Genomic DNA, 22,435 nt, shown 5'->3' on the forward strand with positions numbered 1-22,435 from the left:
ATATATACTGTGTGTATATATATGTGTGTACAATATCTTTGAACGATCGTGTCGTTATCCGTATGTACATTATCGGTGCTATACGATCGTTCGCAGATATCGTGCAGGATCGTTCGTCGTGGGGAGCGGATGTTAGTTTACTGATAAGAAGAGTACAACTAGTTTCGACATAATTCAATCATCTACAAAACACAAAAAGCACAAAAATAATTAACTTCAAGACTCAGCAAAATTTCCCAGCTTCTTACAAAGACAAGAAGTAATGCCAAAGCAGGTTTATCTTTAATATTAATATGAGTGAGCTTATGGACAACGTCTGCCACCAAAGACCAGTAAGTATACAAAGAAGGGCACTCCCAGAAAATATTCAATAATGTACCAGGAGCCGATCCACATCTCCAGCAGATATTGTCAGTTTGGGGGGTAGATCCTAGCCAATTTAGAGGGCGTTCTATACCACTGAGTGGCCAGCTTGTAATTCAAATCCTGGTATATATTGCAAACTGCAGCCTTGTGGCTAAAGTGGAGTTACATATCCTTTTGAGTTTCTGAAAATTTTCCTTTCAAGTCTATCTCCCACTGGGTCACAAAGCCAGGAGTTTCAGGTGTGTGTACAGCTAACAGTGCCTGTTACGAGTAAGACAATGAACCTTTCAGGGGATTCCCCACCAAACACAGGGATTCCAAGGTAACAAGGATCGGCAAAAGGTTGCTGACTGTGGAAAGGTGAACACATAAGTAAGTTGTATACAGTGCAAGGGATCCAAAGGGGGCAACTCCTTAGCGTGTTGCAACTTAGGCAAGGGATACCATGACCTTTCCTGTAGAAAATGAAATGCCCTGTAAAACACCCCTGGCATGCCACTGGCAAAAAAATGCATCAGAGTTGCCAGATGGAAACTCCAGACATCCGAGTATGGCAGACAATGGAGATGGATAATCAACTACCTTTTGAGAGGAGAAAAACCGAAAGACTACTTTAAGAGTCATCCGATTCAGAGGGTGTTGCATAAAAGAAGCTTTAATCGTATTTGGGGCCCATGCAAAAGCGTCAGTTGGTGTCAGTGACAGAGCGTCTTCCAGAGTTTAGACCCACTGTTAGTACACCAGTCCAACAACCTAGTCAAGTGGAGTGCCTGTTGATATAAGATTGGGTCTGGAAATGCTATATCTCCTTTTGCCTTTGGAAGTCTCAACATTTTACTCATGATATGCAAAGGAACATGTACCAGGAGTTCCTGTAACATATATACATTCTAGTGTTCATCTTCACTATATTACACCTCCTAAACCATGTAAAAGCCATTTGACATCATTTCCGGAGGTCCTTCCTAACACAGTTGAGGAGCAGCAAAAAGTTAAGTTCCACAATACGTGACAAATCAGCAGGTGTGGACGCCCAGCTAAAAGGGAAAGACGGTGTTAAAGCCAACTGAGTTTGTCTCCAGATGGTGACATTCAGAGCCTCTGACTTCTGGAGATTATTTCGATAATTTGATAAATCTGTATATGTATGAAGCAGATTAGGAAGGGCATACGCTGCCATCTTGTGTTCAGAATGACTGACTTGAACTCCTTTTATATTCCTATTTGAACGGACATGTCTCAAAAAGGGCTCCAAACTTAAAATAAATAACAACGGAGACAAGGGGCATCCTTGTCTTGTTCCATTTGTGATATTAAACGGTTGTGAGAGTTCCCTGTTTATGCGCACTCTGGCTATGGGGGTGGTGTAAAAAGGCTTTAACACACTGTAAAAACCTCCAGGCAGCCCTAAATATTCTATGTGTTGGGGATAAAAGACCAAACTACTTGGTTGAATGCTTTCTCCACATCTGTGGAGAGAAGCATAAAATTGCAATTGCCGGCTACGAGCATAATCTATGGTGTTAAGGGTATGGGTCGTATTGCCTCTAGCCTCTCTTAGTGGCAGAAAACCACTCTGATCAGGATGAATAAAGGGGTCAAATTGGTAAAAGGTCAGGATCAGGAAGTGAGAGGCTATTAGCTTAGTGAGGGGGAGAAGAAAAGCCCCCCCACCCTTTATTTGGTTGTTAGTAGGGGTGATCAGTTGAGGTCCTCAGGGTTGATGGTTGATGGTGTAATGTTACAGTGGATTAGGATTCTTTGGTGTGGAGTCTCCATGGTTTTTGGCCTGTGATGGTGGTTTGTGGTTAAAGATAGGTATGTCGTTCCCAAGCTGGAATATTTGGCGACTGAGAGCAATTATATATACCTTTACCTTTACCTCCTTACCTCCTTTACCTTACTTGGGTAAAGCAGACCTGTGCTGATGAACATTGCAAACTAATGGTCTGTTGTTGTCAATATCAGGGAGCTGATCCAAAGCAACTGTTTACGAAAGCCAGGGCAAGTGTGTGTAAATAGGAACTAAGCAAAACTGGCTAGAGAAATTGAAGCACTGAGCTGTATATAAAGAATAAAAAAAGGACAAGAATATTTCTGCAGAGAATACTATATAACAAATTTTAATGATACATAGTGCCTTAACAAACCAAATGTCATCCAGTTAGAGTTTAGATCCACTTTAAGTTACATTTAAATTTAAACACTCCAGTTAATATAATGCTAGAACTTCTATGACACATTATGTGCAATTAAACATCACCAATAGCAGGCAGCAGGTAAAATTTAATGAGGCATTCCTATAATTAGCTGTGGTGAATATTGTCTTTGCAATGCTTATTGCCTCGGCTGCTCATAATTTCACACAGAGAAGCTGTTAATGTCTGCTAAGTTTAACAAGATCTCTTCTGATTTCATCTTGTTATGATTACTCTGGGCTAAGGGTCCAAAATGCATAGCTCATGTATACAGGTAATTGAAAAGTATATCACTAGATACAATTCTAATTCTAATAAAGTTTTAGATATATTTTATAGTTTCATTTTAATCTACAAACATTGCCATCATTTTTTTTTTCATCTTGTTAAAAAACATAAAATAAGACTAATGGTTTACTCAGTAGAATGTTATATGACCATCGCTCAAATGACTATAAATGTCTATAACATAAATAGGTACCACCTCATTGTTATACATAATAATCTACTCACATGCAGTAAACTTTCTGTTACTGACATTCTCAGTAATTTACACTTATTAGTGATCAAGCATAAACTTGCAATACCTAGTCCTTTAGTGCCTATACAATAACCTGTGGACATCACAATTCACAGACACATGAAATTTAAAAAGAGTAACAAATAAAGCATGGCCAGACATAAACACAAAATCTGACACAAGAGAAACATATCGAAATACATATTAGGGATCTATCAAGGTGCATGACCACACCTTCTCACAAGGGACTGAATGCGGATCCTGGAAACAGTGCTAGCCCTAGGTCTAGTATTGATGCCCTGACAAATGTGTCCCTTACAGTCATCAAGGAGACCCTTTCTGAACTGACACTACAGAATATACTTGTTGCAGTGCATACATGCTACCCCTTTACTACTAATGTTACTAATCAGCTGAAGAGCACTGGGGTAAACATAGGCTTTGTAAGGCATGATGTGCAAGTACGTGAGTGTACTTCCATTTTGACATAAAATAATATAGAAATAAAACAAGAAATAGCAGAAAAATAAGAAATTTATTACAAAAAAAAAATAGGTTGCCTTTCTGGCATCATTACTTGGTTACTCTTTAGTAAATCAACTCAATCGTCTGCGCTGTATTGGCAGAATTACCCAAACACTTTTTTGAACACTGACCTTTGAAGTTGTAAATTGTATTTTTAATTAACAGATGCATAAAAGGCTAATGACTATTTCTGTCCAGAGGAAGTTTTAGGTAGCAATATAAATTAGCTACATAATATTGAAAATTAACTTTTGTAAAAGATTCAAGATTAAACTCACCTCATTTAGATTCATACATAATCAGTTCAGTATTTTTGTCTGACATGTATGTTGTTGTGGAACTTGTAACCCCCTATTAAAAATGTTTCAGCTTTTAGTGCTTTTTAGCAAATGGAATCTGACAAAAAAGTCAGAATTCTGCATCCCTATTTTTATTCCAGATCAGTAACCATTGTGCACTGCAATATATTCTTATGGTGTTCTAATTATCATTTGAAAAATCCTAATCTTCACTTTTTTTCTCATGTTTAGAAAATGGTAATGCCAAAGGATTATGACAATCACCTTTCCTGTTTTAAAAAAATATCCCAGAAATGTCAACCTCCATATTTTTCTTTTCACAGATTTCATAATTCTGAATGTCTGACAACCCTTATCAAAACTATAGTTCTCATTAATGTCTAAAAGCTGAGTGTGCATATTTTTGCAGTGTATGAAATACACTGCACTAATATTAGTAATATAGTTTGACTTGGTAAAATATAATGTCATGATACCTCTTTTTCAAAGCATTTTTGAGAGACTTAGGAAAGAGGTATAAATTATGAAGTGTGGCAGTGAAATAACAGATCATAAAGGAGGAGGTTTGGTATAAGAGAGGATACAAGTGTCTCATACCAGTGTCTCAGCTTTGAGAAATTTTTCTTTGCAGACTCCAATTCGTTCTGTCAGCATGTGCAATGTACATGTATCTTTTTCAGCCTCTAAAAGTCCCAACTTTCTGAAATAATAGCAATAACAATAATAGCAATAAAAGCATGTGCAATGATTTTAAATATTTTTTCTTTTAATTATTAAGAGTTTTATTGGAACAAAAACATAAAAAAGGGTAAAGAAAACAATTTACAATACATTGTTGTGTTACAGAGATCAACAAAATATTTGACAACAACAGCATGTAAAGTATTCTAAATCCACAGGGGAAGCTCTACAATTTATTGTATAACATTTGCCCTATTCCGATCATGTTACAGTAACATTAAATCTATAACAAATCTCAACAACAAAAAAAGTTTCACCTGCCAAGGATTTTTCAATATATTTAGTGTATTTCAGGTCTTCTGAATCCAGAAATTACATCAGTTTCATTGAATTGGCTCTAGTTCTTGTGATACAGAAATCAGAATAGACAATTTTACCAGCAACAAATGTTAACACAGCATATTATTATCAATCTTTATTTACACCGATGTTTTACATTTTATATATTAAAAGTAGAATGACCCCCAGTCTCCCAAGAAGAGCTCAATGATTTAATACATGACCTAAGTCTGTCAAAACAAGCATCTGAACTTTTAGCATCCAGTTTTAAAAGAAAAGAACTGTCTGAGACCAGAAATTAAAATAACGGTTTATAGGACAAGAGAGGTGACATTCCTACCATATTTCAGTGAAGATGGAGACTTTGTGTACTGTTGTAACATCCCTGGACTACTAGCCCATATGGAAGTACCAGAATATCGAGCAGAAGATTGGCGGCTTTTCATTGGCAGTTCCACTCAAAGTTTGAAATCTGTTTTAATGCATAATGGTAACTGCTATGCTTCCATTCTGATTGGTCACTCAACAAAACTTAAAGAAGAATATGTAAATATCAAAATGATCTTAAAAATTTGCTATCATGAACACCAATAGACCAATATGTGTTGATTTAAAAATGAACTTCCTACTTGTATAGCAAAGTGGATACACAAAGTACCCATGTTTAATCTGCTTGTGGGATAGTAGAGCAAAGCAGGATCACTGGAAAAAAGTGACATGCCCTCCAAGGGAAACATGAATAAAGGTGCAGCGAACATCATTAACGAACCAATGATTGACATTAATTGGATTAATGAAGCAATTTGTTAAAGCTCTGAACAAGGACGGTGATTGCTTCAAATACATTTGTAGATTCCTCCCTGGATTGAGTACTGAAAAATTAAAAGCAATAATATTTGATGGACCCCAGATTCAGAAACTGATAAATGATTCAAATTTCACAAGTTACATGACTGATACTGAAGCTTCTGCCTGGCACAGCTATGTCATGGTTCTCAAGAACTTCTTGGGTAACCTTAAAGCATAAAATTATGAAGAACTGGTACAAAACTTGCTCTTAAGCATCTGGGTGCTACTATGAGCATAAAGGTACACTATCCCCATAGCCATTTACAAAAATTTCCAGAAAACCCTGGCGATTTCAGTGAGGAACAAAGGGAGAGGTTCCATCAAGATATAAAGGTGATGGAAGAAAGGTATCAGGGCAGATGGGATAGACACATGATGGCAGACTACTGCTGGAGCCTTTAAAGTGATTGTCCTGATCATTAGCATAAAAGAAAATCATACAGAGTTTTTCAATGACTTCTTTGTGATTAGTTCTGTAAATATACTGAATATAGAATATAGAATATATTGACACTAAGTATTTCAAAAATGTATTTTTGTACATGTAGGCATATCTAGTTTAGTTTTGCCCAATTTTCATGTTTTATTGGTTTTCTATATTTTCTTATTATTGAGGTCAAAAACTAGAGCCAATCTAGCAAAACCAATACTATATTTGGAATCTGTGCATGAAACATAACCTAAAATGACTTTAATCTATTTGGCAAGAAAATGTTTGTTGACCAGTGTGAATACATTTAGAAATATATAAATTATATATTGTATCAATTAAATGATTAAATTGGGAATAAAATTGAAACAATAAAAAAGATAAAAGAAAAGGAAATACAGGTATAAGGCGAACAAACACAGGGGAGAAAAATTAAAAGGGTAACTAAAGGTAGGGGAGAATCATGAATCAATTCACTGTAAGGCTATCAACGAATATCAACAATTGAATGTACCTAATCTTTCCCATTATGAACTTTTAATGAAAAAGTATTATTAGAGTTAGGGTTGAGTTTATGCCCCTCCAATGCCTGTGATAAATATAAATTTATCAAGGATATTCATATGCTTGCAGGAAATTTGTTCTATCGAGGACATCGAGGATAGGGAAACCTCAGAAAACAAATATGAGGAATTTGGTCTCACGAATTATGAGGGGTATTGAGCTGAAGACTTTATTTATTGTTGTGGGATTACTTGCTTCCCCTCTGGTTCTCCCTCCCTCGTTTTTTGGGGAGTCCCCCTAACAACCAGCACCCGTTTACCCCTTGAGACTGTGTGAGTTATGCAATATTTATATCTCATATATATTCAAAATATAAAATGTACGGTTTGTATCTCATATCTCATAATTTAAGTTTCCTACTTCACCTACATGCAGACCAGTCATGTACCATATATAGCATACTTAGTGATCTAACCACTCTAATAACATTTCTGTACACCCAATTTGTTTTTACATAGTTCATATATACTTCTTTGCATCACTATTACTATCATATACCTCTAATTAATACCTTAAGTTTATAACAGGTTTATACCATGTTGAGATGTCGTCAATCCTGTATTTAATGCTTTGCAAAAATCACATATATTTGCTTGTATTACTATGACCATTACATATTTATAACCAATATTTTATGTTTATACCCCTGAGGAAGCCCACTTTGGGTGAAAGGCGTCTTGTTTATTGGATCAACGTATATGATACCACAATTGCGATTTTAAGCACGTATTATGACAGATTCTTTGGCCCTGATTTATGAAAGCTCTCCAAGGCTGGAGAGAATACACTTTCAGAAGTGAAGCTGGGTCATCCTACAAACCTGGAATGGATCTGGTCCAGGATTCAAAACATTTGCTAGCACATGATTTTAAAAATCAATTCCATGTTTTCTTGATCACCCAGCTTCACTTCTGAAAGTGTATTCTCTACTGCCTTGAAGAACTTTATTAATTTAGGGCCTTTATGTCTAGTGCCTATATGACTTATATTGTGCATACTCTGATTCAAGGAATACTGGAAAACAGCAATGTTGTGCTTTGTATTATCAGAATTTATTATTAATACAATACAATATTTGCCAATAAAAGTGCTTGTATGGTCTCCGATTTTATCACAAGATGCAATCTATTTAGTGAGGTGAGGAATTATATTTTTTTCTATTCAAAAAATGGTGGAGGTAAGAAAGTAACTGGATTGGTTCTAAATATTGATTCTTTGTGTCTTTTAGATATGCAAGTTTGTAATGTTTATTTGTTTTACATGGGGGATGAAATGGTGCATGTTAAACCAGGGGTCAGGTTGATAAATTAGTTGTCTTTATTGGGATTTTTTTTCCTATTTTGGAGGATTTTACTTTATTATTATTATTATTATTATTAATATTACACAGTATTTATATAGCGCCATCATATTACGCAGCGCTGTACAAAGTTGAAAGTCATGTCACTAACTGTCCCTCAAAGGAGCTCACAATCCAATGTCCCCACCATATTCACATGTCATTAATGTAGTCTAAGGTTAATTCTCAGGGGAAGCCAATTATAATTACTGCATGTTTTTGGGATGTGGGAGGAAACCGGAGTACCCGGAGGAAACCCACACAGACACGGGGAGAACCTGCAAACTCCATGCAGATAGTGTCCTGGCTGAGATTCAAACCTGGGACCGAGCGCTGCAAAGGCCAGAGTGCTAACCAATGAGCCACTGTGCTGCCCCGCAGTGATTTATATTTCACTGATTTTGATATTTAACACATAATAGGTGCTTTATTTGTGTATATATATATATATATATATATACACATATACATTTTTATATAGAAATTTGACATATGAGGAGTGAGATCCCTCATGGGATTGATTATGGAAGTAAGTGTGACATACTTTGGTATTGTATTTTGATATGCTGTGTATTGTATGATTTTTTAAAAATTAAATATGTTTTTAGTTTTCCCCCTGAAGAGTTTCCCCCTTGCTTTGTTCTTGCACTTCCTCTAGAGAGCACAGCTCATCTACCTTCCTGAACCCTGCACTCAAAGATGGTTTCTGGGGGTCTTTGGGGTCATGGTTTTAGCCGCATTTAAGAGAAAAGGGATTATCGAAGATTTATGAGTACTCATGGGCACATTGGAACAGTGGAATAGGAAACTCCAAAGAGTGAACCTCCATAGTTATATAGTTATATTTATATTATTATGTAACTACCACATATGGGACATAGTCCCTTGTGCCCCACAGCCTCTCCAACATAATGGTGATTCTTGGTGTGTCACGGTGTAAGTGAGTTGGCACATAGTACCATCTAGCTATAAGTTTAAAATTCCCTTCTTGTACCCTGGCACATATAGACAACCTATGCATTAGGCACATAATACTTATCTTCTGGGATTCAGTAGTGAATAGTTAAAATCCCTTTCCTACCAATTTAAGTAATGGAGGTATTTAGGGTTTCTCAGATAGATTAGTATATCATATACTAATGAAACCGAATGGGGGTCTATCTTTAGCATGGAGCACACTCTCTATTGTGGTGAAGTCCAATAGACTGTGAATAGGATGTGGAAAGGATAACACAAAATTCCGTGACTAGTTTTGCCATTTGTGTATAGATAGCAGCACCTCAGGGGAGACTATCTGTGCAGGTGGTCAAGAGAGCAGGTGGTGTCCTGCTGGGCCACATGATGAAGAAACATGGGTGTTTCAGGTGTCTGTCCCAGAAAAGCCGAATTGTGGTGGCCAGGGACAAAATAAGAGTGCCCACTAATAGTGAGTAGGGATGAGTTGTAGCTCCAACCCTGTTGTTTATGGATAATATCCCACCATCCCAATGTCCCTATACTGCTTAGGTATGTAAACAATTTTAGTTAAATTGGCAAGACTGATTTCAGCTTAACCCATCTCTTGGATTGACTATCGTATTCCCAGTTTATCACTCTGTTTAGAATGGAGGCAATTTAGTATTGTTTAATATCTGGCAGAACCAAGCCTCCTCTGTTTTAGGGCGCAGTAAGGTCCTTAGGGATACCCTGGGTTTTGAGTGGTACCACACAAAAGACATTGCAGTAACAGTAAAAACTTGGAGTCTGAATAGGGAGCATTTGGAAAACACGTAAGTTTCTGAGAAGGGCCTTTATTTTTTAAACATTCACCCTCCCTATCCAAGAGAGGCATAGCTGCTTCAATGATTGAATGTCCTTCCTCAGAACATTCAGAATTGGCACATGATTAGCGTGGTACAAACCAGCTAAGAATGGGGGACTCAAAAGGAAAACTAGTTTTGAAATATGAAACTTCTTGGTTAGGTACATTTATATTAAAGACCTTGGACTTGCTTAAAATATTTTTGAAATTAGAGAGCTGACCAAACTCCTCAAGTTCTGACAGCAACACAGGGAGCAATATTCAGGGTTGTTGAATAAAAAACGGGACATCATCCGCGTAAGCCACTACTTTGTGTGTATCTGAGCCTACCCTTCCTTCCTGAATACAGGGGTTAAGCCTTTTCATATTTAGAAGAGGTTTCAAAGATATAACAATAGGGAAGGGGGACAAAGGGCACCCCTGCCTAGTACCAATAAATATATAAAGGAAAAGCCTTTGACAACATGCCATTGACACAGATTTGTGGAGAAAGGCTTGAATATAATGCCATAATCCTGCCAAGCCTCTTATGTCCTAACCCCATATTCCTTAACATAGTGGACAGGTACAGTCAGTCCACCGAGCCTTCTAAAGCCTTCTCTGCGTCTGGGATAATAGTGGGGTGGACCTCTGCGCCTAATGTACGTGAGTTGTTTTCCCTAGCCTCACGGCCTGAGACAAATCCCTTTTTGATCAGGGTGTATCCATGAGGGTACAATCCTCTGCAGACGCATAGCAAGAACCTTTGCATATAATTTCACGTCTGCAATTAACAAGGAAATAGGCCGATAGCTTGAGCAGACTGTGTGGTCCTTCCCTGGCTTTCGTTACCAACTGTTCCTCAAAAGGGTTCAAAAGGGCCCACAATTTAATGTCCCTACCATAGCCATATGTCTCTAATACAGTCCAAGGTCAATTTTTAGGGGGAAGCCAATTAACCTAACTGCATATCAAAAAAATTGGCAAAAGATTTTGTTCCAAGTCAAAATTTGCACTATTTTTTTATGTGTAAAATTTCTTTTAAAAACTTTTCATTTACAAATTCTAATTCTAATTCTAAAAACAAAAAATGGCATAGAGTCCCATAAAATTCCAGCCACATCGTTCTCCAGACATTGAACCTAGGTGTTCAAGAAAAGGGCACAATGAGCATTAAATGACAGATGCCTAGCCAGAGCTATGTATATATCATTGATTGTCATTTACAGCTTAATGGCAGATTTCATGGCTGAACCATTGACATTTTCTCATCTCTACTTTAACTCAGGTATGAGATAAAAAACATGCATTTTTTTACATTTTATTTTATTTAATGTGTTGTCCCAAAGGTGCACTTGACCCCCTCCCCCAAGCAGTTTTTTGTTTGTGCCAAAGTAATGTTCACAATAAAGGCTCACAGTTAACATGGTTCATAGACTTTAATTACAATTTAAATATTGTTATAATATAATTAATATATGAAAGGGATCAATACTTTTTAGCTATTTTTGCGTTGGGATTACTACTTAGGTAGGTCCTTTGGGTATGGAATCATTTTAAATGTCAACAATTTATCTGGTAACCCAGTTTATAAGGAATCAGTATAAATCATTGTCATTTGGGTTGGGAAGCTTTGGGGTTGTTTAAATTTTGATATCTTCATCAGGTAGGTTTATGGGTATTGTCTCTTATTTAGAAGTGTTTATTTAAAGACCTGACATCCCTGCACATATGTCTGGTACTTTAGTATGTACATGTTATGCCAAAACTATCATGTGTTGATTCATTATTCCCTTCAGCTTACTAACACTGCCAAGTGGTAGTTACAGTAGAACTATTGATTATTATCATTATTAATATTATTATTATTGTTAATAATAATAATAATAATAATAATAATAATAATAATACTTTTAAGGTTCATCTGCACTACTGCATTGATTCTAATTTTAGAGAATAGTTGACACTATGAGCTGTGCCTACTTGCACTACATTAAAATAAAAAAATTAAGCAGGAACATGGCTGATTTACAAGCTTCAAATCTGTTAATTAGCTCATGGCCGTATCTAGTCTCACTAGTACTCATTAGCCAGGGTACGGGCTGGATATCTGGTGGACCCCTTATTAAAGATTCCAAATAAACTCCCCACCAACAGACCCCCACAACACTAGGTCACATTGTGGGGAAGAGGCCATTTCCACTAAGGATGGCCCTTGCCACCTTTGGGGGAAGATAGGTCTGGGTTTTTCAAAAGTGAGGGGGGCTACACATCTTTCAGAAATCAGATTCCAGAGGACCTTTTTGAATGGAAGAAGGAGCGCACAAGGTTGCTGCCCTATTTACTATTTAGGAAAGGTCCCTAGCCTATTGAAGGGTCTGGTTTCAATACCAGGAGAGAACCCATGACATTTTTTTCTGGTTGAAAAATGACTTTAGCCATTACAAATGTGGAAATTTTGCGTGCACAAAATTGCAATATGTGACAACATTATCTTTTTTAGGTATGTGTGATAAAGAGATTTTGTGCAATGTTACATGTTTTTTAAAGGTGTGCAATTAAAGTAAATAATATATTTTGACAATTCAGGTAGATAGTTTGCTAGGAGAATATATAAATTGGCACCACATCCCTTATATCTGCATTCTAGACTAAGTTTCCTATCTGTTTTAAGGATTTTTAAGGTGCATGTTTCATAACAATTCAAGATAGAAGTAATAAAAATATGTAAAGTTTATTGTGTAGTACTTTAAAGCATATACTATAAAGGCTTACATTATTACATATATCACAATTACAATGAACATTCCATACACTACATTGATCATTTTTATTATTCTCATTTATTATTCTAGCGTCTAGCAAAATAATATATTTTAGTTAACTTTTCTTTAGGATTCCATTCCATTTTGTTGGTTAAAAGAATGACCTACAGTTAGCAGATGGCCCTTTTTGGTCTAATTTATTATAATAGAACCACCAACAGAACAAAAGTTAATTGACGGGTTCTTTAAAGATGCAATGGTTTAACATTTAGAGTATATTGTGCTATTATTGTAGTACCTTGAATGGACGTGTTTCCACCTTAGTAAATGGTATCTATCGTGCTTTGACCACACCTGGTGCATGCCCAGCCCTCTTGACCACTCCTAATATTTAATGTCCCTTTTTTGGCACTTTCAAATGTTGAATGGTAGGACTTTGTGAGCTGTGAAATCTTGAAAAGGGAGCACAAATAACACATTTTTAGAACTTTTTTTGAATGAGGCTTGTGCATTTGCCAGCAAACCATATCTGGTCCTATAAGTAGGGGACATGCAGGTATATGACCAGAATAAAAACTTGTTTGGTATTTATGAATGCAAACACCCAGGTTACTTGCCTAATACCGCATTTGGCCAATATTGCCTAAATTTTAAAAACTGTATTGAAAGATATATTTGTTTAGTACAGGCAGCTTCCAGCTGTCATTTTTTTTGTCTTGAAAACAAAACAAGGATTCTTACGGATTGTTATAAACTAAAGCAATGGTTTTCCTGTAACTTTTCATTAATTAGTCCCATAGCACACTGTTAAAATATCTTGTGACATTATTAGTAAAGTATGTATTCATGTATATTAAGTTGTAATTCATGTATATTAAGTTGTTGTCATGTATATTAAGTTAAGTTCTTTGTTAGTATGACTGCCATAGTTGTATTGAGCTCTTTTTTAACACTGCAAATCATGTAATGATTACTTTTTCAATGTTTATCTCAAAGTGAACCTATAATTTTTTTCTATTACTTTTGTGTAAAGAAAGAAAAAACAAAACAAAAAACATTGTTTATTTTGGTAAATGTTTAAAGAGCCAAGGAAAATTTAGAATATTACAAAAATATACATTTCCCATTTACATTTTTTTGCAATCCCAGGCCACACAATATGAGAAACTTGTGCAAAACAGTACAGTCACCAGCCACTTTATTAGGTACACCTTGTCAGTACTAGGTTGGGCCCATTCGTCTTTGGAACTGCAAAAATTCTTCATGGCATAGATTCAAGAAGTTCCTGGAAATATGATCAAGAATTATGGTTCATTTTCATATAATAGCATCACACAGTTGCTGTAGACTCATCTTTTACACATCTAAAGGTCAACAATACTAGGATAGGTTGTGGTATGTAAATGATGCTCCAATGGTACTAAGGGGCCCAAAGTTTGCCAAGAAAATATTTCTCACATCATTACACCATCACTCTAAACAAGGAAGTATGAATTTATGCTGTCATGTTATTGATTGCAAATTGTGGCCCTACCAACCAAATGTCATAACAGAAAATGAAAATCATCCTACTAGACAGTCATCTCTTCTTAAATTTTCATTACCCCATGCAAACTGTAGTTCAGCTTCTGATGCTGTAGTCCATCAGCTTTAAGGTTCTGTGGGCTGTTTGTTTAGAGATGCTTCAAATGTGACAGCATAACGTAAATAATGATTCTTTACCCTTTTGATGCCAGGTTTGAATTTTAGCAAGTCATTCTGGCAATGTTTACATGCTTAAATGCATTGAGTCCCTGCCATGTGATTAGTCTATTAAATGTATATAGATAAATTGGCCAGTGTGTGCATATAGAAGTATGCTGTAACAGATAGCCAACCATAGAGAACCAAAAGTTGAACTAAACCCAGGTGACTCACTGATCCGTGTTCCATTGCATTGCATTATATATATATAATGCAAAATAGCTCCTGATCCGGACCTCAGTCCCCACCTGGTTTCACACGTGCATTGTACCAATGTTTTTTTTTGCAAAAGATTTTCCACTGTATATATATATATATATATATATATATATATCAGTCTTGTCAATGTAAATATTGTTTGTATGAGAAGAGTCAAATTTACTTTGTAATATGGCCATATGGCTTTGCCAGATCCTGCTTTTGTAATCTTTCATTAGTTGAGCTACAAAAGACACGGTAGTGGGTTTAAGTGCTACAGGATAAGCTAAAGTTACCCCACCTGTCATTCCAAAGAAGACATCTGCTTATCTAAGACTAGCATTACACTATAAAAACCAGTAAAACACTAGATAAGGTGTGTTCACATCTATTATTTATTCCTTTTGGAAAAACAATGTCACTTGTTAAAAAACTGCCCACATTAGAAGTAATATTCTAACTCAGCCTCTTTTATACAGAGAACCCAGAATCATCTACCCAAAGGATGTATGATATTGTGAATATTTATCATAAAACAAGGTTAAATGAACTGTCAAGGTGAAAGAGTTAAGATAAAATATGATTTTATGTTTTTTTTGTTTATTGAAGGCAATTGTATTATTTGTATTTATTTTATTATTTTATGTGTATGCATTTTTACAGCTGAGAACATGAAATAACAATTTTGGATCTGATAGAGCAAAGCATTAGTAACTATGAATGTCATTATATTTTTTACATATTATAATGCTTCAGATTAGAGCATATGGTAATAAGGAGATTAATTGGAAAACCAATTCCCTAGAACAACAATCAAACTTTGCTGATTTATGGCAATAATTAGATGATAGTGTTTAGTTTGTCATGCTGTAACAGAAAACTTTGATGAGGATCTGTAATGCCAGACTGGTTTCTGTTGTTTTTCTCCCTTTCAAATTAACCCATTAAAAAAGAATCTACAAATTTTCACTTTGTCTTTAGTAAGTAAAAAAGTGACTGTAAGTATTTCAAGCAGTTGCTTCAAAATAAACACAACACATTTAAAATCTGTGTCAGGGGAGGGTTCCTTTTCTGGCAAGTAAAAAGTGCTCAAATCAAGAGATTACTAAAGATGTGGTAATATTGATGTGAAGTAATATAACCAAAGGACAGCAGACATGGAGGCCTGTACACATATTTGAACATTCACTAACATCACATACAATATGGGTATTAAAATGATCCAACAATGGCACTATATATGCATATATATATTTCACCAAACATGTTGGTCTCTTTTCTTTTCTTTTCTTTTCTTTTCTCCTATTCATAAAACAAGGATTACAAATAATTCTTTATAATTGAGATTTTACTGCTAGCTATGTTACCCATCAGTGACAAGCTTTCCTAGGAAAGATGATCCAAATTCCAGAACCATCCCTTGATACAAGAACAATAAAAATTAGATGTATCAAATAGTAACAAGTCAGTATATCACCTAGAACACATGAGCAAATCTGCATTAAATTTTGTGCATGAATGATCGATTTTTCAATCAGTAATCATTGACGTGATTTTCTGCCCTTCTTATCATCTTTTTCAAACAGAAAATTATTTAAATTCTATGCATATTTGATCAAAAGTTTTTACACAGAATGAGCTCTGATATTTATCAACACACCTGATATTTCTACATCCAAATTGAAAAACAAAATCAGTCACTTATCAATTGCAATCAGAAGTGGAAATTAAGCACAATCCAAAAGACCTTTGCAAAGTGTTAAGGCTATGGCTTTCTCTGAAGCTTTTCTATTATTTTGGATTAAACCACTCCTCAGATCCTATCTTCTAAAATGATGCAATTTTAAAATCTAAATTTTAAACATTTCCAACTATGAAGATCATCTGTTTCTGATAAAAAAGCACAAAATAAACTTTTGTATAAATCCCCAAAACTATTTAAACATAGGAACAAAAAATGGTCATATAGCACCCCAAATTGCAACTTCCAGTACACCATATCTGCTAGTTTGTAATCTCTGGAACTTTCTGCCTTAACATATGACCATTCTGGATTAACTCCTTACAGGAGAAAACATATTTATTTCAATATTTACATTTCCTAAAAAACAAGAGACTTGACTTTGATGGCTAAAAGGTGGAATAGTAAAGTAATTTTAAAGACGTTGTAGCATATCACTCTTTCATTATATTGTTACCAAAACCTTACAAAGATACATACATTGATGGTGTATTGACTTCCTTCCATCGCCACGATCCCTGTCTACCTCCGGCCAGCTTTTGCACCTGGGAGTCCCCGGTGACGTTGGTGCGTGTGTACGTTGCTGGCGGGATGGGGCGGGAAATTCAAAATCCATTTGTATTGCATTTAATACAAAATAACTGTAGTGAATGCAATTCATTGAATTTATGTGTAAAATCAGTACATTTTTTTCAAGAACATTTATTTTACAATAAATATATTGGGCATGAGTATAATATGTATTTAAAAAAAAAAATATGGATTTTTTTAAATTTATTTTTACATGATTTTGTGTTTCAAAATTTATTATACTCATACTATTATAACATACTGTAAAATATTTTTTCATGAAAAACAATGTACCTCATTTAGACATATAAAACCGGAAAGAAATGAACCGCTAGGGAGGTTAATAAATTTAGGCCCTTTGTCTCAGTGGAGTAGCTTTACATGTTTCAGATTCTGTCTGGTTTTTTAACCTAATATTATTGGAACCAGAATGGGCTTCAATCTCTTTGTTATATACACTTTCTAGAGCTCTTAGTTAAGAAAATTCACTGATATCTGAATGTTACATGTTTAAACTTCAATTGTGTGCAGCAGAGATTATTTCTGTAGACTCACAATATGTTGATACAATTGGCAGATCCCCAAAAGTCACCAAAAGAGATTCTACTACACAATTTGGTAATTTGTCAAACATTTAAAGTAAATTGGGATAATTCTAACATTTTCCATATTAACCCTTTACCTTTACCTTTATCAGTAGCTCATCCAAACTCTGTAAAGTCAATACAACTAATGTTTTAAGGATTGTCCAATACTCTTTGGGCATATATTAGAATTACCCTTCTTTTATTCATCCCTAGATTGCATGAATGCACCCATGCTTAGTCTGGGCTATTACTTTACGTTATGGAAAAAGTAAACCTTTCAAAGGTGATCAAACCCCTATTTTTCTTTATTATTTATCTACTTTCCCAATACACATTACTGAAATAAAAATATTACCGTACATTGCATAAATAAAGGAAATATTGTTAATAGTATCTGCTTTTTGGGGAAATCTGGCTCAGATGTGATTTTTGTAAAAACAAATCTTTTAAGCTGTAACTCACAACTAAAAGAAATGACCCCCAATGGGTTTAATAGAATTTTAAATATGTTCACCAATTATTTCTAGGTGGTCTTTTAAAAAAGTTTCTTTTTTAAATGCAAGTGGAAATTAGGATGCATATTTACCTTATCTGTTACCTGCAAATTAGCCACAAAAAAATTGGTGTACACAGCTACTTTTACAATGTACCACCCTTGAAAAAATAATTGGGGCAGGGATAATAGAAAGTTAATCACCATTTACTATTAGTCACTATTTACCCACACAAAATCTAAATTGGATTCAATGAAACATAAAATAAAGAGAACCCACCTCTCAGACAAAGATAGCCACTAAATTCTCAAGGTATAAATTAGTCCAAAATAATATTATTACCATTTTATTATATTGCACAAAATGGGCAAACTACCTACCTCTGATTATCTATATGTGCAGGTCTGCTCCTCAGGTCAGGCCCCTTTCCGTGGTTTGCAATTGCTCCCATATCAAGTCCTATAATCCGTGGTCTATGGTCTCTAATTATATTTCAGACAAGATTTAAACTCCATGGGGTCTATTTACAAAACGGTGAATCTAACATTCCCTGCTTGATGGTGGAGAATCCTCCAGGTCCATGTGTTTCAATAGCAGTATATGATTCTCCATCACATAATTTTTCAAGGAATGTTAGATTTCCTGTTTAATAAACATTTGATAATAACAAATAATATATGTAATTTGTGGTTTACTGGGTTATGCAGAATATTTGTTAAATATATTGCCCATAACCATTTAAATTTGCAAAAGTGCTAGTTATGGAGAAACCAAGAAACACAGTTGGGCTATTATTATATTGAATATTATTGGATTATTGTATAGCCATAGTTATCCAAGTTTTACCAATATATAAATTAACCTATAAATAAATAATTTGGATACAGTGTAAACTCTAACAGCAGCAAGCTTATTTTACAATTAAACATTATACTGTTTTATTACTAATAATCTAACACAAAAAGACAGAGCACTCATTCTCTCAAACATTCCCTTATGGCAATCTTCCAGGTCCATGTGCATTAATGGCAGTAACTGATTTCCACGAGGGAATGATTGAGGGAATGTCTGATTCCCTGTTTTATAAATAGAGCCCAAAGAATTCCAATTGCATCTTACAAGGTGTATAAACTCCAAAGACTTACTATGTGAACAGTTTTTATTGGATGATTTGCTTTGTTATGTAAAAAAGAAAAAAAAACTTTTGAATAACTGAAAAAAACAATATTTGTATTTATCCTCTAGATAATAGACAGGGTGTTCTCCCCAATGCACACCGCTATATGTTGATACTGCTCCTTTCCTATAGAATGTTACGCCTGCATTTTGTAGGAATGAAAGGAGAGAGATAAGAATCATCTATGGATACCGAGAGCAAAGGAGCCGTTTCTTCTATGACTGACCTTGGTACTGTGTTCTGCAGCAATGGTGAGCATGCAGAACATATCAGAAATGTTTTTTCTTTTTTTTTTTGTCTGTTAATATTGCATTATTGCCAGAGCCAAGTGCTCTTTTACCACAAATTGGCTTTTGCTGGTCTATGAAAACAGAAAAATTGATGGAGATCGAGAGAGGTTGAGGCCTACAATTATAGGGAAATCAATATATTTCCATCCCATCTGTCTAGCTGCTAGATTTGATTCTTTCAAACTCGATACATAGTAGTTTGATCTGCAAGTTCATTAAAACGAATACAATATTTTTCTTTACAACCTCAAACCATGGTGAGAAATGAAAGTAACTTTTAAAATAAATATCATGTTCTTATGACCAATTTTAACCAGAATGAATTTAAGGCTTTACAAATCTTAGAGCAGTATACAATTACCATCATTAAAGCAGAAAAGGTGCAATTTTAAAGACGTATTATTTTCCTATCCTCCATGTAATGAAAATGAACAAAGTCCAGGTTGAGTGACAAAATGAAGTGAGTGGAAGCAGCCCCCAGGGACATGGAGTGTGTTATTTGCAGGACTGCAAGGTGAAAAAAAGTTAGGCTAAGAAAAGCTACCTCTTTCATTTTATGGTCATATGACTATTCTCCAAGAATAAAAGAACAAAAAAAATAGGTTTTAAGCATGTAGTATCAATACACAAACACTATGAAAATGCTTGTGTTAACATTCATGTTAGGATGGAAAGATGTTGTATAATAAATAAATGTTGTGGTCTAAATTGGTAACATAAATTGTTTTGGGTTTTTAAGTTATACTGTAGCTGCCAAAAAATGACAGATATAGGTATTACTCAACCAACACAATCGGGTGTGGTGCACAGCAGCATCTCTGCAGGTAAAATTGTAAAATGTCTACTAATATCTAGCATTCAACATAACTTGTCCACAAAATAGATTTATTATTGGCACCTAAAAACCCACAGTGCAAGAAAAAGTAGCTTTGCTAATACATTTGCTAATATTAACCTAAATTTGGGCTTAGTCGAAATTCGGCTTGCTATTAAACATCAATAATTTGTAAATGTATTTACTACATGTGAATGAAAAATGCATTCAAAACCTACATAAATGATACATATAAACTGATATTAAGAAAAAAATATGTGATACAAACATCATTACAAATGTGAAGTATTGTTAAGTAAAATGGCAAGCCAACAATTTACAAACAGATTGTAATATAATTATAACATCCATTGAGTTTTTTCTTCAAAAGTGTTTGCTTTTATTCTCTCTTTCAATGTCTTTCTCTTTTTCAGTGTTTTGTATGTCTTTCTCATTTACATGTGGAGAGTGTGCGTCAGTAATAAAGCTATTTTTCTTTGGATGAATTCTGGTGAGCATAGACGATTTAAGGTCAGTTGTTAAATAATATTTCTGCATATGGTATGCTAGAAAAACTATCCCCTCTAAGCAACACTGGTCTCTCAGACAGATTACAGAGGATACTAGATTTGAATTTTGTCAAATGAAAACCCTTATGCCTGTAATTTATGGACTATCAAAGACCCACAAGGGTGCCATTCTGTTTAATTTTTATCCCATTGTGTCTGGCACAAAATCAGCTTTAATATAAAAGAGAGAAATATGATAGATGTACCCTTGGGAATAACTGCATTCCTTTCTAACTAAATACTGAATTCTTTTTATGTTGGAAGAGAACCTAGATAACATTGTGGCCCACTATGATGGAAAATGTGAGCCAAAAACTGGAGACTTGTCTACAAAAAGTTTATCTCTGGCTTAAGAAATTCAAGTTAATTGAAATAAACTTTTTGGTGGGTGTTGAGCTTCGGCCATACTTGCCCTGCAGATATGACAATAGTAGACTTCTGTGGAGACATTTAACTTCTGTGTGATCCTCACTGATTGGATGATGTAACCCCTGTGTGTGGGCAGGAGTTACATTATTAGGCTTTGTGTGCCAGACATGCGCTGTGTAATTTACAAACAGTGACCAGGAGTTGGGTGTTAGTTTTTTCAAAACAGGAACATTGCATGTCAGTTTTGTCAAATAGTACTACATCCTGGTGACATTCTTTCTACCAGCAATGTAGGAGGCATTCTTCCTACATACTATCGCATTATTGTACTGTTAAGGTGTATTTAGTATTCATAGCAGGGGTTCCTAGGACCTGAAAGTTATTTTAGGGAGTTCCCCTCATGTTAAAGGGTTAGGAAGGGCTGGTTTACATCGTATTAGTACCTCTTATAGCACTATGTTTAGTTGTATTGTTTTACAGCTGTCAGCAATATGGTTGCTATGAACTGCTTGCATTAGGAGAGGATAAAGTATGTTCTCCCGTTGAATGGAAGGGGATGGCATCCCCCTTTTTTTTATTCTGCAATTTTGTAACTATTATTAGTGTTATTATTTTATTATAATTTATTATTATTACCAGTATTTGTATAGCACTTATATAGCAAAATCTTATCCAGTGCTGTACAAGGTAATAGGGATACTAAAGTAAATATTTTCCAGGTGAGATGCAAAATAGGCTTTTCATCAGAATTTGGTTTTGTATTCAATGTAATTTGTAATGATGGCACATGTATATGTACACAAAAATTATTTCAAATTCAACAACAAAATTACAAATAAATTTAGTTCCCTCCTTTTTTCTTATAGGAACACATTTTTGTTAGTTATGTTTGCACAATTGCTAAATAATGTTGTTTTGACTAGAGTAGTATAAGAATATATATATATATATATATATATATATATATATATATATATATATAGTTTTATTGTTTATATCTTTATTATATCAGCTGTGCAAACGAAACATTATCAGTCATTATAAACATTTCTCATTTAAATCCTGCCTTTGTAGAAAATTGCTGTACTTCAGATAATAACAATATTCTATGTGCTTTGTCACATATACAGATGTACAGGTGTCACATAATACAGACAAAATAGGATGAATAAATGATCAGACAGAAGCAATAAATTGCTGGCACACATGCTTCATTTATCCTTCTCTC

Source organism: Pyxicephalus adspersus, chromosome 1 (genome assembly GCF_032062135.1).
Source record: "Pyxicephalus adspersus chromosome 1, UCB_Pads_2.0, whole genome shotgun sequence".
Taxonomy (NCBI): Eukaryota; Metazoa; Chordata; class Amphibia; order Anura; family Pyxicephalidae; genus Pyxicephalus; species Pyxicephalus adspersus.